The sequence below is a fragment of the Cibotium barometz genome, chromosome 35 (genome assembly GCF_041138505.1).
Source record: "Cibotium barometz isolate CiBa-2024 chromosome 35, ASM4113850v1, whole genome shotgun sequence".
Classification (NCBI taxonomy): Eukaryota; Viridiplantae; Streptophyta; class Polypodiopsida; order Cyatheales; family Cibotiaceae; genus Cibotium; species Cibotium barometz.
The window spans coordinates 49,074,922-49,092,255 of NC_141080.1; positions in this window are offsets into that span (position 1 = coordinate 49,074,922).

The window sequence follows — 17,334 nt, forward strand, 5'->3', positions numbered from 1 at the left end:
GCGTGTTTTTGGCAAAAATCCAAGCATTGACTGGTTGCACACATACCTAAGTGTGTTGGGCACTTACTTAACTCATCAATTAGCAACTCAAGCACTCCCAAAACTCTCAGAAGCAGGTGGCGCATTTTGGACAGAAAAACACAGCAGAATTTTGATATTTTTGAAGCGAGGAGATCAAATTCGACTTGGTTGCTTGATATATTTCACAATTGCTTTAGCAATTGGTTGGTATATACATTGGAGAAGAGGGCTACATGGTTGGTTTGATCAATTATACTTAATTGAGCTAGGAATGAGCTGATTAAAAAGTCTGGTTGCTGAGAAACAGAGTGATTTTAATTGAGCAATTAATCCTTGGTCTTAAACAATTGGACAAATTCCTCTTACATGGAGTTAGTGGACACTATTGCTAAGCTAATGAATGTCTAGTTGCTCAATTTGGACAAATATTGAAGAAATTAGAGCCATTTTACTACTGGTTTTTTTGGTTTTTTTTTGGGTTTTTCCCAAAACAGAGAAAGGGGTTTTCAAAAATTGATATGTACACATGTCAGATGGTGTTGATACTCAACATTGAGGTTGTTTAGGTATCAATGCAAGTTTCCCATACTTGATTGCACCACTACATTGTGATTTGGAGCCTTGGAAGGCACATCAAAATAGGGTATCTCAGACTGCGTGAACTAGTTCATTTTGGATGCATACAGGTTGATTTTCTACATCAAATTTGACGATTGGTGGTTACTTTGGAGTATCTGGAACATTCATTAGAGTGTGGTTAAAGTGAGGAAGGCTCATTTATAGATTTGAAATTGTGCGGAAGGTGTATTGCATTGAGCAAACATGTCGGATAATCCAGTACAGATTGTTGGTGAAAAGTTGGATAGGAAGAACTTCCAGGCATGGAAGTACAGGATCAAAAGTTTCTTGAAAGGAAAAGGTTTTTGGAATCTCATTACAGGTGCTGAGCTAGAGCCAGAGCTACCCGACAACCTACACAGCAGCAGGTTATTGCTCATAAGCAATGGTCAGAAAGAGCATTCAAAGTGCTGCATTATCTATCTATATGTATTTCTGATGCTATGCTCATACACATATAGGATGCTGAGAATCCCAAAGATGCATGGGATACTTTGGTAAAGATGTTTGATACAGACACGAGTGCTCGCAAGTCTCAGTTTGCGACAGCAGATACATAATGTGAAGCGGAATGGAAGGAGCATCCATGATTATGTGCAAGAAATAAAGAAGTTTACAGATGCATTGGCAACAATAAATGCCCCCATGCCTGATGATGATTTGGTGGATATTACCTTGCATGGTCTTGGCAAGGAATATAAATCCTTTGATACATCCATCTCGGTTTGGAGTACAGGTTTACCAAACTTTGATGAGTTAGTGACTCCAATTGGGCGGGAGATTGTTACACCAGAAAGTTAGTTTCTGGATAGTACTTCTCACTTGAATCCGGTGTGTTCTCTTGGATGAGTAAGAAGCAACCCATAGTGGCACTTTCTTCAACTAAAGTAGAGTACAAGGCCGCTTGTTTTGCTGCCTATGAGGCAGTATGGTTGAGGAGGATTCTAGCAGATATGGGACTTCCAGTGAGGTCAACCCACGACCTTATGATGTGACAATCAGAGTTACATGGCCATTGCAAAGAAACCTGTGTTTCATGCTTGCGGAGAAAGCACATTGAAATTCAGTATCATTATGTGCGAGAGTTGATCAGGGATGAGATTGCGGAGCTGGAGTACTGTTGTGCGGAGAAAAACTGCGAGCGACGACATCTTTACCAAAGCTCTCGGGAAAGACCCTCTGAAAGATCCCTGCCCCCTCTGCGCGATGAATTTGGGGGTGCTAGCAATAGAAGTAGCACTTCTTGTGTGGGGCAGGGCCTCTCACTTGGGACCTCACCCATGGATATCCGGACAAGAGACTAATCCCTCGGTTCTTCCAAAACCAAACCCGAAAAAACTTTCCTCACCCAAAAAGCACGGGTGATTCCTCCAGGATATTTTTACTCTAACGTAGTCAAGGTCATCACTAACCAAACTGATCCGACCGAACCCATAAGTCACATGGTCAGATCAAGAAAACGATTTGCCCTTGGATCATAGAGACCAACGCTTTTTTCCTCATCGCTAGAGGCACAGCTGTTGATTCTTTTCCATAGAACAAGGACTGTGTGGGATTTACTTCATCTATCGTACCATAACACAATTGAGTCTCATTTTAGGGATCCATCAATCCAGCTGCCCCATGGGTTAGCCAACCGCCCAACCACCGTAGTGATAGAATCCGTTTAGGAATTTGGTTATGTTGTGTCCCGGGTACTAGGGAAAAGAGTTCCCAGGCCCCCTAGCCGATGCTTCATGCAAACTTCAAGATAGTTACACCACTTACACACCCAATATGAAATTGCCTGTTTCACAAATTGAGTTGACTTTAAAACAATCTTTTAACGAAACCATAATATCATTGACCATAATCCTCCAAAGTATCCGGTTGAATTCTCATTTCCAATCATTCCTTCATCGGTGTACCTATGGCATCATTGGTAACCAGAACGCTCACCACCTATCCACTTAGGGACCTTTTCAATAGTTCCTAGCTCATAGTACCCGGCAATATATTCACTTATAAAAATCCAGATGGAATCTCTGTTGAAGATTAGCAAGATCAAGCAACAGATCCATATAAAAGAGCCATGGACCAGCAAGGTCAATCAACCAGATCCATGCCCGAATTCAGAAAACAACTCTTACTCCTTGTTCCAATATCTTCCTCGACGCATGCATGGGTATCTTCACCACCCTCTAGGATCCTTCGCACGTCACCTAGCGCTTCACTCATAGGCCACTTCCTTGGTCCCTCATCCACCATACCGGCGAAAGCTCACCATTTAAATCGAACCGAGGCTGATCAAGACCTCAGTCGACGATCGTGCTATGCAAGACGTCCTCCGTTGACTCTCCATCAGCTGTTGCAATGTAACATACCCATCTTCACTAATAAAGAAATTATGAGTTTTTATGGTATAAAAATCAATGATTTTATTATTTGAGTCATTTCTACTTAGAATCTTCAGATTTTGAGTCCAAATTTGGAATCTGCGTACGATTTTACCCTAATATAAGATTTTACAGCATCCAAAACGGACACCGGATCAAGCCTATACGCAAATTTCAGTCATTTTAGTTAAAAAACGGCGACCTTTAAACCTTAATAAATGCACGACCGAGCGTCTGATTGACAAACGGTCTGAACCCCTACGACCAGGAGAACCTCTTGGATAAAAAAATTTTTGGCCCTTCGGGGCGGTCCGACACGCAAATCGAGGTGGACGCCCTAAATTTGGGTATCCGGCTCCAAAATTTGGTCCGTACACACTTACTAGGGTGCCCATACGATGGCCGCCCAAGGACCAAAGGACGGTCGCCCACTGTATGATCCACACGTACCCCTACGTGGACACCCATGCTGCCCCAGACCAGATAAGGTACATGCGTACCACTCCTTTCCCAGACAACCGACACCGTACCTTTCCCCTAGACCCATGCAGGCCACTGATCCACAGTCTTTGACGGTACACCGTCCTTTCGTCCTTGCTTTGCGCAGCGCCCGTACCCTCACCCCTCAGCTATATAAACCCCCGGGGTGCTCCACAGACGGTACGCATCTCTGTGCTGCGTATGCCCTGTTGTACCGCCGTCTGTACTGTCGTCCATCCCTGTGTGGCGTACTTGCTGTAGTACAGCCACCCCTCTCACACCCCCTCATTTGCCTCTTTTCAGATAAGCTAGTTTTCCTTCATCCCCCTCTTGCTAGGAGGCAGTGTCCTTAACTCTTCTCCCCCCCCGTGTGAATAGACTTACAGCAGCCCTCTCAGCCCTCCTCCACGTTTTTACCCTTAAGGACATCTTACAATTCCCCTCCATTTGCATAGACTTTAATAAGGGTTTTTTGCCTTAAAAAAGGGTTCGTGCGTCATACACTCTTTTGCTCATACGGTGAGCAAACGAACTCAGAATTCAGATCCGACTGAAGCGTTTCGATCGCAGCAGTGAGATCTACAAGGCGACGCCTAAGATGGCCTCTTCTCGGAGACGTCAAAATATTGCCTCAAGAGGAGCGCGCAATAATGAGATTAGGGAAGATGCTCCCAATGCGGCTCCAGCCCTCCCTTTTCAAGCTCCTCAAGGAAATGGTGGCCATGTTAGCTTGGTTAATTTTTAAAAGAAGAGATTTTTCTTAAATTAGTGTTAATGAATGGTATCTTTTCTTTTTGAAATGACGACATAAAAATTGTATGAAGTTACGAATTCTGTGATGCTGTATTCGATAAATTGCGTTGAAATTATCTTTACGAATTGTGAATGCTATATTTAATAAATTGCATTGAAGTTGTTATCTTTAGAATTCAAGATTTTTTTTGGCTTCAACGCTAACTCTGTTCCGTGCTTGTGTAGCCGGGCGGCGTCGTTTAGCAAAGCCTGGGAATGGCCCAATGTATCCCTCATACCATTTGGAGAATAAGGATCGCCGACTGAGGCGAGAGATTATGAGGCTGCCTAGTTCTGAGGGCCCAGGCTAGTGCGGTAAATAAGCCCACCCTAGTGCACAGACATCCCTCTGAGGGGCGGGAGGATCAAGCGATGGAGCCTGAGAGACGGAGACAGGCCCCGGCTTGAGTCCTCGCCAGCGGCGGCGGCCGACGATGAGGTGTATGGTCCCGTAGGGTTTTGCCCAGCATGTAGAGGCTGGAAGGCCGAATTCTAGATCATCGGCGGTATAAGAATAAGAGAGCCGGTTTGGCTTATATGGAATTGACTCATGTATAAACTTTTTATATAAATATATCTTATCTTTGGCATGACTTCATTGTGTAAAAAGGCGGTTTTAACAAACCTTGTGAAAAGGGCCTTAGTTAAGGAATATGTTTATTTATGTCAAACAGTGTGGTCAAATTAATTAGAAAACAAATTGATGCGTGAGTAGGGTGGAAAGTGGGAGGATGGAATGCCCCGACGGCACCATCCTACGGATGGGTGGACCCGATCAGTCGGGTAGCTTTCCAATAGATTAAGTGAAAGCCCTACGCTAGATAATTAGGTTCTTGGGCAACTCTATTCTAGAAGACTAGGCCAATGGCTGTGCCTTGCATAAGATGAGGAAAAAAGCGTTGTCTCTAGAAATCAAGTCTAGTAGTTGCCCAATTTATGATCAATTGCCCTATGGGTGATATGATGTTTAGAAAATCACGCTCCCCCTGCGGGATAGAGCTAGGTCATACCTATGAATCGTATCCTTGAATCTCTACCGAGTCAAGGTGTCGATGAATAGGAAATTTTTCCCAAGATAAGAAGACTTAGTGGACTATCTTAAGTGTTTCTCCCATTTTAGAAGGGAGGAATCTTACAATTGGTATCAGAGCCGAGTTTAGCTCCTAGGAATTGCCATTTAAGGACTGTTTTGTAATGAATGTTTTACCTAACATAATGCTAATTAGTAAAAACATCCTACTAAAACAAATAAGTTGAATTGATGTTTGAATGATTGTAGGAAGAGGAAGATGCCTACTCCAAGTTTGTAGTTTTCCAATGCATCTTCGAGACTGCTAGTCACTCCTGGAATTTTGAGTTCCGCGACACCATGGTGCAGATATTAGAGAAGATATCCCTCCCTCATTTCTCTCGTATTCAAAGAGGATGGGGTAGAGATTTTTGGAGTCGTGGGCCGAGATACTTCTTCATCCGAGCAGATCAATTTGGGAACCTCACCACCGACCTTAAGCGGATTCGTTGGATTGAAAAGCTAAAGATTATCCGTTTATTTTGGTTCATCACGTACCCCCAAGGCCGACACCTCTGTGACTATAGATGGGGTTCGCATACCTTAGGATCGCTGGGTGTATGACAAAGTGATGCAGGTCTTACCTGCTGATAGAGTAGCTATGTTGGGATCTACCCCAATCCAGAGTTTACCACCCTTACCATCAGTTTTTAGAGTCTTAGAAACTACAACGGAACCCCCATATTTCACCTATATGGACCGCTCTACCCTTATGTCATAGTCAAGCCTAGGAATTTCCCTTGATGTCAAATAAGACTAATTATATTAGTCTCAGATCTTTGTAATAAAACTTGTCCTTGTAAATATTTGGAAATAAAATAATTTCAATGTTTTACTCTCCAAAAATAAGCGTTGTGCAAATATGAATCTTGTAATCTTAAAAATTGCTTTTATATTGATAACCAGGACGATCACCCTCCACTTCCCAATGCACTTTACACCGATACCCAGGAGAAGAAGCTCCTTCTCAAGCAAATGCAACCTCCCTCCTTTAAAGGAGAAGGTTCAAAGGTTGAGAAGGATGCTGAAGTCTGGATTGAGGCGATGGACGATTATTTCTCTGCTGCTGCTGGTACTGGAGTAGCAAATCAGTCTATGCTCGCACGGTTTCGCCTCATCGGAGATGCTAAACTCTGGTGGAAACAGTGGTGCCGTGACAAGGAAGTCACCGAGCATTCTCAAACATGGGAAGACATCAAGCAGGCAGTGAAGGAAAGATATCTTCCCCCCTCCCATGAATCCATAAAGATGAATGAGTTTTTTAGTCTTAGGCAGTGCAGCTTAACTTTTGAGGACTACTATTCCAAATTTATCACTCTTCAGAAGTATGCCCCCAACTATGACTACTTCCCAGCAAGTCGCTTGTTTCTGCCAAGGGCTAAATGAACCCTTAGATTCCCGCCTTGAAGCAATGAGGCCAAGCACATTACAGGATGCTCTCATACGAGCAAAGCCCCTTGTGAAAGAAATGAAGGCTAACAAACCGAAGAATCAAAAGAGATCTTACCCTGAGGTAAATCTTAAAGATCAACCCTACAAAAAACCTCAACAGAATTTCCCCTACTACAACAGAGGGCGGCAAGGAAACTCTTCTGTCCCTCGCTCGTGCGGCTGCTTCTTCCAAAGAAGGCCCTCTGTGTTTTGAGTGCAATGAGCCGGGACACTTTAGAGCCAACTGTCCCAAGATGGCAACATCATTTCCCCAAGGTAGCAGAGGAAATCAAGGCCGTGGAACCCCTATCCACCAAGGTGCAAGAGGTAGTGGCCGTGGCGGAGGCCGCGGCGGAGGAGCAGTTGCTAGGATTGCCTGTGTTATAAGTGAAGAACCGACCTTGGAAACGGCTGAAGAAGAGCGCGCCACCGTCCATGCGGCAGTAGAACACCAAGGTCCGAATAAACAATTTGGTGTAATCCAAACCCCCGCCACTCATCACAGTAAGCCATTTCAGCTTTTGATTGATTGTGGCAGTACCCATTCATTCCTTTCTCCTAGGTGCTTGCAAAGATTAAATTTGAGTCAAAAAATAGCTAGAAGAATGATTGTAGAGTGAGCCAGTGGGAAAGAAATAGTATCTCGCCACTCTATAGGGAACCTTGATTTTGAGCTAGGTAATGAGCAAACTCATGGCCACTTTAGAGTCTTGCCACTAGGAATTTATGATAGAATCCTTGGGATGGATTGGTTAATTGCAAACAAAGCTAGCATTCATTGTAACTAGGGGAGTATCACTTTTGAAAATAAGCATGGCCAAGTAACATCTGTTCAGGGGATCATAGGAAAACCTAAATCTAGGGTAGTCAAGGCAAAACATCTTCTCAAGGGAACACGTAAGGGTCAGCAAGTTTTCTTAGTCAAACTCAACAAAGTCATTGAACCTGGTATGGATATAGAACCTGGTATGGATATAGAACCCTCTTGGCTCCAAGAATTCTCTAACATCTTCCCTGATGAGCTTATAGGGTTGCCGCCTCCTCGAGAAGTCGATCATGAAATCGAGGTGATACCTGGAGCTCAACCCGTCTCAAAAACTCCCTATAAAATGTCCCTTCCTGAAGCCATTGAACTTAAGGAGCAACTTTCCCAACTCATTGAACAAGGATTTGTACGCCCCAGTAGCTCTCCTTGGGGAGCACCTGTTCTTTTCCAAAAAAAGAAGGACAGAACTCTCCGCCTCTGCATAGATTATCGAGGGTTAAACCAAGTCACTGTCAAGAATAAGTATCCTATCCCTCGCATCTACGAACTTCTTGATAGGCTTCATGGGGCCAAAGTCTTCTCAAAAATAGATTTGAGGTCTGGTTACTATCAGATCAAAGTCAAGGAAGCAAATATACCCAAAACAGCCTTGAATACCCGTTATGGCCACTATGAGTTTACTATAATGTCATTCGGATTGACCAATGCTCCTGCAATCTTCAACCGCCTAATGCAAGATATATTCCGTCCTTACTTGGATGAATTTGTGCTTGTTTTCTTTGATGACATCTTAATCTACTCCAAATCAATGGAAGAGCATGAGGAGCATGTGCGTAGAGTTCTGCAATTGCTGTGCAGACACAAACTCTACACCAAGAAAAGCAAATGTACCTTCTTTACTCATCAAATTGCCTGTCTCCTCTAAATTTCTCTGATCCAACCATAAGAGTTGAGGCATCTAGGAAAATGCTCGAAGAAATGGAGGAACAAACCAAGGCAATCCAAAAGGATATTAAAGCTGCCCAAGATCGACAAAAGCATTATGCTGACAACAAGAGGTCTGAAAGGATCTTCAAGGAAGGAGACAGAGTTCTTCTACGAGTGCGACCCAAACGGAGTTCTCTATCACTTGGGAAATATAAGAAGCTCAGCCCTAGGTATTGTGGTCCTTATACAGTTATCAAGTGTCTAGGTAAAAGTGCGACCCAAACGGAGTTCTCTATCACTTGGGAAATATAAGAAGCTCAGCCCTAGGTATTGTGGTCCTTATACAGTTATCAAGTGTCTAGGTAAAAGTGCCTATAAATTCCAACTCCTAGCCCATATCAAAGTCCATAATGTATTTCATGTAAGTTTGTTAAAACCATATGTCCCCAGTCTCGATCGTATTCTTGATGATGAACAAGTTGTAATCCCTACTCAAGGAGTCCTTGATATACAGCCCAGTAGTATCATAGATTCTAGGGAAAGGCAACTCCAAAATAGAACTCTTGTAGAACATCTAGTACAGGGGAAAGATTACCCTAAAGAAGATGCAACTTGGGAAGATGAAGCTACACTCTTAGAGGATTATCCCCAATTCATGACGAGATGAGGACATCTCGATTTCTTTAAGGAGGGAAGGATGTAACATACCCATCTTCACTAATAAAGAAATTATGAGTTTTTATGGTATAAAAATCAATAATTTTATTATTTGAGTCATTTCTACTTAGAATCTTCAAATTTTGAGCCCAAATTTGCAGTCTGCGTGCGATTTTACCCTAATATAGGATTTTACAGCATCCAAAACGGACACCGGATCAAGCCTATACGCAAATTTCAATCATTTTAGTTAAAAAAACGATGACCTTTAAACCTTAAAAAATGCACGACCGGGCGTCCGATTGACGAACGGTCTGAACCCCTACAACCAAGAGAACCTCCCGGACAAAAAAATGTTTTGCCCCCGGGGCGGTCCGCCATGCAAATCGAGGCGGGCGTCCCAAATTGGGGTACCCCGTCCCAAAATTTGATCCGTACACCCTTACTAGGGTGCTCGTACGATGGCCGCCCAAGGACCAAAGGACGGCCGCCCACTGTATGGTCCACATGTACCCATACGTGGACACCCATGCTGCCCTAGACCAAATAAGGTACATGCGTACCAGTCCTTTCCCAGACAACCGACACCGTACCTTTCCCCTAGACCCATGCAGGCCACTGATCCACAGCCTTTGACGGTACACCATCCTTTCGTCCTTGCTTTGCGCAGCGCCCATACCTTCACCCCTCAGCTATATAAACCCTCGGGGTGCGCCACAGACGCACGCATCTCTGTGCTGCGTATGCCCTGTTGTACCGCTGTCCGTACCGCCATCCATCCCTGTGTGGAGTACTTGCTGTAGTATAGCCGCCCCTTGCAGCCACCCCTCTCACACCCCCTCATTTGCCTCTTTTTAGATAAGCTAATTTTCCTCCATCCCCCTCTTGCTAGGAGGCAGTGTCCTTAACTCTTCTCCCCTCCCGTGTGAATAGACTTACAGCAACCCTCTCAACCCTCCTCCACGTTTTTACCCTTAAGGACATCTCACAATCCCCCCCGCCCCCCCATTTGCGTAGACTTTAATAAGGGTTTTTTGCCTTAAGAAAGGGTTCGTGCGTCATACTCTTTTGCTCGTACGGTGAGCAAACGAACTAAGAATTCGGATCCGACTGAAGCGTTTCAATCGTAGCAGGGAGCTCTACAAGGTGACGCCTAAGATGGCCTCTTCTCGGAGACGTCAAAATATTGTCTCAAGAGGAGCGCGCAATAACGAGATTAGGGAAGATGCTCCCAATGCGGCTCCAGCCCTCCCTTTTCAAGCTCCTCAAGGAAATGGTGGCCAAGTTAGCTTGATTAATTTTTAAAAGAAGAGATTTTTCTTAAATTAGTGTTAATGAATGGTATCTTTCCCTTTTAAAATGACGAGATAAAAATTGTATGAAGTTACGAATTATGTGATGCTATATTCGATAAATTGTGTTGAAATTGTTATCTTCATGAATTGTGAATGCTATATTTAATAAATTGCATTGAAGTTGTTATCTTTAGAATTCAAGATTTTTTTTTGGCTTTAACGCTAACTCCGTTCCGTGCTTGTGTAGCCGGGCGGCATCGTTAGCAAAGCCCGGGAATGGCACAAGGTATCCCTTATACCATTGGGAGAATAAGGATCGCCGATTGAGGTGAGAGATTATGAGGCTGCCTAGTTCTGAGGGCCCAGGCTAGTGCGGTAAATAAGCCCACCCTAGTGCGCAGACATCCCTCTGAGGGGCGAGAGGATCAAGCAATGGAACCTGAGAGGGCGACAGGCCGGCTTGAGTCCTCGCGGCGCGGCCGACGATGAGGTGTATAGTCCCGTAGGGTTTTGCCCAGCATGTAGAGGCTGGAAGGCCGAATTCTAGATCATCGGCGGTATAAGAATAAGAGAGCCGGTTTGGCTTATATGGAATTGACTCATGTATAAACTTTTTATATAAATATATCTTATCTTTGGCATGATTGCATTGTGTAAAAAGGCTGTTTTAACAAACCTTGTGAAAAGGGCCTTAGTTAAGGAATATGTTTATTTATGTCAAACAGTGTGGTCAAATTAATTAGAAAACAAATTGATGTGTGAGTAGGGTGGAAAGTGGGAGGATGGAATGCCCCGACAGCACCATCCTACGGATGGGTGGACCCGATTAGTCGGGTAGCTTTCCAACAGATTAAGTGAAAGCCCTACGCTAGATAATTAGGTTCTTGGGAACTCTATTCTAGAAGACTAGGCCAGCGGCTGTGCCTTACATAAGATGAGCAAAAAAGCGTTGTCTCTAGAAATCGAGTCTAGTAGGTCCCCAATTTATGATCAATTGCCCTATGGGTAATCTGATGTTTAGAAAATCACGCTCCCCCTCTGCGGGATAGAGCTAGGTCATACCTATGAATCGTATCCTTGAATCTCTACCGGGTCAAGGTGTCGATGAATAGAAAATTTTTCCCAAGATAAGACTTAGTGGACTATCTTAAGTGTTTCTCCCATTTTAGAAGGGAGGAACCTTACATGCAACTTTATCATTTAGGTCTCCACGACCTTACATGCAACTTTATCACTTAGGTCTCCACGACCTCATTTACAAGATGGTCAAAATGCTTCCCCAACATTCTTAACATAAAACACTCATTTAAAAATAGATTATAAATATAATTTCTATAACAAACTCTCGTCTTTCCACATTGTTCCATATCAATCCACATTACTTAATCCAAGTCTAATCATATGTATTCCCATCGTCCATCCATTCTCATCCAATCACATCATTTTTCCTCTCATCACATCTTTCCACATTTATACTCATCACATCACATCCACTCGCATCTACCCATATCCACATCTCATCACATCACATTCATTCACATCTCATCCATTCATATCTACACCATCCACATACATCACATTCATTTCACCTCACATCTGAGTCATTCACATCTATCCTGATTCACATCTCATCACATCCCATCTATTCACATCACATCTCATTCATTCACATCTATCCCGATTCACATCACATATCATCCATTCACATCTATGACAATTTACATCACATCCATTTCACATCACATCTCATTCATTCACATCCCGATTCACATCACATCACATCTCATCCATTCACATCCCATATCATTCATTTACATCCCGATTCACATGACATCACATCTCATCCATTCACATCCCATATCATTCATTCACATCTCAATTCACATGACATCATATCTAATCCATTCACATCACATATCATCCATTAACATCTATCCCAATTTACATCATATCACATCACATCCATTCCACATCACATCTCACCCAAAAATACTTATCCGACTCACATCACATCTCATCACATTCATTGTATCCCCATCCCATCACCTACATTCTATCCACATTACATCACATCCACATAATATCTCATTCATACACATCCCATCTCATTCATCTCCACATCCATCTAATCATTCACATGCAAGACTATCCACATCTATCCATCTATCACTTCACATCCACATATATTCACATCACATCACATCACATCTCTTTGCATCACATCACATTCTTTCACATACACATCCACATCCATTCTTTCATATACACATCCACATCCATTTACATCACATTCTTTCACATACACATCCACATCCATTTACTTTCCATCTCACCCTTTCACATATCCTCTCATCTCATTCTCATCTCATCATTCACATCCACATCCATTTACTTCACATCTCATCCACATTCATTTTAATTACACCACATCCTATCACATCCCATTTACATCTTATCACATTCCATTTACATCTTATCACATCCTATCGCATCCCATTTACATCTTATCATATCCATTCACATCCTATCGTATCCCATTTCATCTTATCACATCTATGCCCATTTACATCTTATCACATCCATTCACATCCTATCACATCCCATTTACATCTTATCTTATCCATTCACATCCTATTGCATCCCATTTAGTAGCTTTTTCTACTTTGATACTGATAATGGGACTTTTTCTAAATTTTTATCAATTCCTTGGCCTAGATAAAGGTTCTTTTTCTCGACCACTATTTCCATATTCTTTCTCAATTTCTCAAATGAATTATATTCAATATTCCTGTTTTGAATAAAAGATTTCATGGGATTTACAAAAATCAATTCTACCCATATTTTCACTTTTGATAAATAATAATAAATTGAATTATACTAAAAATTTCTCTTTTTTCCATTTAATTTCTTGGACCTCAAATATCATGGGAATTAGTCTTTTTGCATTTAATTATTTGCATTTCAATGTCATGGGAATTCCTCTTTTATCATAAAATAAATCTATCTAAAATTCATCTTTTCTTTAATAAAATATCTATTAATTCAATATGCCAAGAATTTTAATTTTTTCATTTAAATGATTGAATTCCAAATGTCATAGGAATTCCTCTTTTATCATTTAAATATTTCTATGCATAAAATAAATTTATCAAAAATTCATCTTTGAATTTAAATAAAATATCCATTAATTCCAATATGCTAGGAATTTCACTTCTCCTATTTAAATGATTGAATTCCAAATGTCATAGGAATTTATCTTTTATCATTTAAATATAATTACCATAATTTTCTCTTTTCTTAATTATTTAATTATACATAAATCTTAAAAATTTATTTTCTATTGAATGTGACAAAAATCATTCTTTTAGCCTAGGATATTCAATCCTAGAATATGGTAGGAAGTCCTCTTTTCACGTTATGCAGAAGAATGAATTATGTATCAATTTCTTAAAAATTTTGCCAAAGCTCTGCTGCTATTACTGGCAAATTTCAATATTCTTGAAAAGAATAAGACATAGTAATGTAATTATGATAGTATAACTATCTTTTAACCTTAAATCCACTTTATGGATTTATCTCATAATATTACCATAATTTTCAAGCATATAAGTATAAAAAACCATTTTCTTAATCTCTAGCTTCACAATTTTTAGTTTGATTTGTGAATTAAGAATTTCTCCATGAGAAGCATCAATTGAATAGTGAATTGGTCATAGGAATGACCATTCTTTGGGGGAGAGAGAGATAAACATCAAAGTATTCTAATTTAAGCATAAATGTAAACTTTTCTTAATTATTCATTGCAACACTTAAGAAAAGCTTGATTTGCATTATAAACAATTAATTAAGAAACTTCTCAAGCTTGAGAGGGGTTGAGAAGTGAAAACATTGAGAATAGTATAGAAAAAACCATAAAATCACACTTTATCTCTTGTTTTTGCTTGCTTCTCTATCATTGAAGAAGCCCCCAACCAATCAATTGGTTTGTGTGTTGAAAGGAAAGCTCCAAGGATGGTTGAAGAGAGAGAGAGGCTCCACTCTCTCCAAAAGTAGAGGAGTTTTAAGGGATAATAAAAAATATCATTATTTTAGTATAATACTGGCATTATTTTTTATGCATACTTCAATGCATTAAAATCAAATATGATAAAAGTAACACTTTTATAATAAAAATTTATCTTTTATGCACACTTCTATGCATTAAAATCAAATATGATAAAAGTAACACTTTTATAATAAAAATTTATCTTTTATGCAAACTTCTATGTAATAAAAAATGATAAAAGTAACACTTTTGATATTAAAAAAATTTATAGTTAATGCATACTTCTATGCAATAAAAATGATAAGAGTAACACTTTTGATATAAAAAATTTATCTTTTATGCATACTTCTATGCAATAAAAAATGATAAAAGTAACACTTTTGATATATAAAAAATTATCCTTTATGCATACTTCTATGCAATAAAAATGATAAGAGTAACACTTTTGATATAAAAAATTTATCTTTTATGCATACTTCTATGCAATAAAAAATGATAAAAGTAACACTTTTGAAAAAAAAATATCCTTTATGCATACTTCTATGCAATAAAAATGATACAAGTAACACTTTTGATATAAAAAAAATTATCCTTTATGCATACTTCTAGCAATAAAAAATGATAAAAGTAACACTTTTGATATTAAAAAAAAAATATCCTTTATGCATACTTCTATGCAATAAAAATTGATAAGAGTAACACTTTTGATATAAAAAAAAATTTATCCTTTATGCATACTTCTATGCAATAAAAAATGATAAGAGTAACACTTTTGATATAAAAATTTATTCTTTATGCATACTTCTATGCATGAAAATAAAAATTGATAAAAGTAACACTTTTGATATAAAAATGTATCCTTTATACATACATCTATGCATGAAAATAAAAATTGATAAAAGTAACACTTTTGATATAAAAATTTATCCTTTATGTGTACTTCTATGCATGAAAATAAAAAATGATAAAATTAACACTTTTGATATAAAAATTTATCCTTTATGCGTACTTCTATGCATGAAAATAAAAATTGATAAAAGTAACACTTTTGATATAAAAATTTATCCTTTATGCATACTTCTTTGCATGAAAATAAAAATTGATAAAAGTAACACTTTTGATATAAAAATGTATCCTTTATGCATACTTCTATGCATGAAAATAAAAATTGATAAAAGTAACACTTTTGATATAAAAATTTATCCTTTATGCATACTTCTATGCATGAAAATAAAAATTGATAAAAGTAACACTTTTGATATAAAAATTTATCCTTTATGCATACTTCTATGCATAATAAAAAATGATAAAAGTAACACTTTTGATATAAAAATTCATCCTTTATGCATACTTCTATGCATGAAAAATGATTTTTAGAATATAGAAACGATAAGGATTACTCTTTTAGGAAAACAAAAGATGAATTTTATCTCACTAATTTCTGAAAAAATTCGCCATAACCTCCTTTGTATGGCTGACCATTTTTTAAATTTCTTACTAATTAAAAGTGCACCAAAAGTATTGAAATTATCCTAAAGTAAACATTTGTCCATTTAATTGAAACAACATTTATAAAAACTTGACATTATTTAATTAACCATTCACCTAGGATAGAGAAAGGTCGGTTTTACTAGAGAAGAGAGGGAAATGCCTTTTTGTAATGAGGACTAACATTATAGAGAAGCATAAAGCATAAAAACCATTTAAAACCATAAAAATCCATAAAATAAATGAAAGAAAAGAAGAATCACCAACTTACTAATGACTTTGATAGGTTTCCTTTGGCTTGATGGTTTGAGGGTTCAACTCTTGTTTAAACAAGAGTGGCCACCAATCTTTGGAAGAGGAAAATGTCAAAAACTAGTAAATTATTAATGAATTCACAGTTCTTGGCTTGGGTGGAGTAGAGTAACAGTGCATAAACACTATTAAGTTTCAACAAAGGGGAGGGCTTCTATTTAGTCACTTTTTGGATCTAGTTGAAACAGGAGAGAGGAGAGATAAAAATATCTCATTATTTGGGAGTTTAAAACTCATTCAAGCATGTGAAATAGGCGCCCTCTTCATGAGGGGAATTCCCCAATGCAGAGGTGTCAAAAATGCATCATTACTTCTAAATATCTCCCTTTTTTTACTATTAGCCTTGTCCTTATTCAACTCTTCATCTTATGTGAGTATTTACTTCTAGATATCTCCCCCCTTTTTTAACTATTAGCCTTGTCCTTATTCAACTCTTCATCTTATGTGAGTATTTACTTCTAAATATCTCCCCCCTTTTTTAACTATTAGCCTTGTCCTTATTCAACTCTTCATCTTATGTGAGTATTTACTCATTTTTGGGTAATTTCTTTTACAAATTGGATTTATCTCCTCCCCACACATGGATTAATCCTATTGGCCCACAGGAACCTTAATTGGACCATAATCTAAAAATTTCTGAAAATCTAGACCCTTAGGCTAAGGTCCTTTATACCTAATTTCAATTAATTCCAATTACACATTGGAAAGTTCTTTTTGAATTTCTATTTCAGAGAAATTCATTTTAATAAGATGAGATATTTTTCTATCCAAAAATATTAAAAATCTGAATATTCTCTCTCTAGAATATTTTCTCTCTCTAGGCTAAAACAGTTAAAAACAAGATCTTTTATATTTCTAAAAAGGGATTTGATTACACGGGAAGATGCTGGACATCTTGAGAGGCTGGGGAGGAATCTTATACAGGGTAGGTGTTTAGAACACTAATTTCACTAATTAGTCTAATTCTAAGTAATTAGGCTCAAAGTTTTGATTTTTTTCTCTTTAAGTTCACTAATCACACTAACTAGTAGATTAGTGATAATTAAGAGATAGTTTAT